We start from the raw sequence: 2,148 nt of genomic DNA on the forward strand, positions 1-2,148 counted from the left end.
TACACCCAGCAAGCACGAGAAAGCCATGCAGAGGGTCAGACACCAGAATGACTGAACAGCTCTCCTTGTTTTCTTAATACTAGGGAAGTAGCTTCTCTAGGAAATAAATGTTAAAGCACTTCTTAGAACTTTCAAGCTCCCTCGTCGTTCATTTTGACGCTTCAAGGCTTATCTCCCAAGTCGGGTCAACACAGCAGGGCAACAGCAATCCAAGAGGTTTCTGTGTTGATGATAATTTTCTCTGCCAAGTGGCACAGGAACCCACGAGAAAATGTGCTATGCCCATCCAGTGAGGATGGGCTGGTGAGTAACATGAAGCTCAGGGGCAGCCTTGGCTGCAGTGAACACAAAATGGTGGAGTTCATAGTCCTTAGGGCATCAAAGAGGGTGTGCAGCAAGCTTGCTACTCTGGACTTCAGGGGGTCAGACTTGGAACTCTTCAGGGAATTGCTTGGCAGGATGACATGGGAGAAAGCCCAAGAGGGAAGAAGGACCCCGGAAAGCTGGTTGGTATTCAAGGGCCTTCTCCTTCAAGCCCAGAAGCAGTGCATCCCAAGAAAAAGGAAAGCAGACAAGAAAGCCAGGAGGCCTCCGTGGATCAGCAAGCAGCTCCTGGACTTACTGAAGCACAGAAAGAAAGTTTGTAGGGAGTGGAAGCGGGAACAGGTTACCTAAGAGGACTACAGAGAAGTTGTCTGAGCAGCCACAGATTAGATTAGGAAGCCTCCAGCCCAGAGCATCAGGAACTCGCTGGCAGTGCCAGGATCAGGGCACACCTCTCAAACATTCTCTCAGCATTTGGGGATTCCACGCTTGTTGAGGGCTGAGCTTTAGAGCCATGGGAGGTGACAACAGCGGGTGACACTGCCCGTGTCCTCTGTATAGGAACTGCTGAATCACAGCCTGAAACAGTGATTGAGCACCTGGAGGAAAGACCCAGTCAGCCCTGGGAGCACAGGTGAAGGCAATTCACTATGTGATCTCCTAGGCCTCATTTAGGGGCTGACTGCCACTGAGGAAGGATCTCTGGAATCCTAGAATCTTAGAATTCAGGTTGGAAAAGACCATCCAGATCATCAAGTCCAACTCCAGTCTACCAGAACTACCCTAACTCTAACAACCAACCATTAAATCATGTCCCTCAGCACCACATCCAAACGGTTTTTAAACACATTCAGGGATGGTGACTCAACCATCTCCCTGGGGATCCTGTTCCACTGCTTAACAACCCTTTCTGCAAAGAACTTTTTCCTCATATCCATCCTAAACCTCCCCTGGCACAGCTTGAGGCCGTTTCCCCTTGTCCTGTCACCTGCCACCAGTGAGAAGAGACCAGCCCCGCTCTCACTGCAATCATCTTTCAGGTATTTGAAGAGAGCAATAAGGTCTGCCCTCAGCCTCTTCTTCCCCACACTAAACAGCCCAAGTTCCTTCAGTCTCTCCTCATAGGGCACGTTCTCCAAGCCCTTCCCCAGCCTTGTTGCCCTTCTTTGGACCTGCTCCAGCACCTCTATGTCCTTTCTGCACTGAGGTGCCCCAAACTGAACACAATACTCAAGATGGTGCCTCACCAGTGCCAAGTACAAGGGCAGGAGCTCTTCGCTCACTGACTCCTCTCGTGTGCTGGGGTGAGAATCAGACAAAAAAAAGGCAACTCCTTGGTTGAGATAAAAGCTATTTACTTAAGCAGAAAAGGAAGAGAGAAATAACAGTAATGATAATAACATTGATATATTTACAAAACTTGTGGTGCTCAGAGCAAGTTCTCTCCACTCTCTCATCAATGCTATAACCTGGGATGGATTTGGGGTCCCAGTGGGTGTTAAGGGATTGGATGAGGATAAGGAAGGATTCTGGGGTTAGAGTTGAACATTTGGGGATTTGGTGGGATTGTGAAGGTTATGGGGTCCACTGGTGAGGATTTGGGGATGTTCGTTTTGGGACAGTTGCGGTTCTGGTGGCTGAGAGAGGGTAACTGGAAGGGGTGTCTGGGATGGCTTAGTTCTGGGGCCCTAGTGTAGTTCAGGGGAGTCTCATTGTGACTTGAAGGTCCCCACCATTTCTGAGGGGTGTTTAGGGCTTGGGGGTCTGAGGACTTCCTAGGTCAGATCTTGGAGATCCCTATGCATGGCATTTGGGGGTTCCACG

Source organism: Numida meleagris, chromosome 7, assembly GCF_002078875.1.
Source record: "Numida meleagris isolate 19003 breed g44 Domestic line chromosome 7, NumMel1.0, whole genome shotgun sequence".
In the NCBI taxonomy this organism is placed as follows: Eukaryota; Metazoa; Chordata; class Aves; order Galliformes; family Numididae; genus Numida; species Numida meleagris.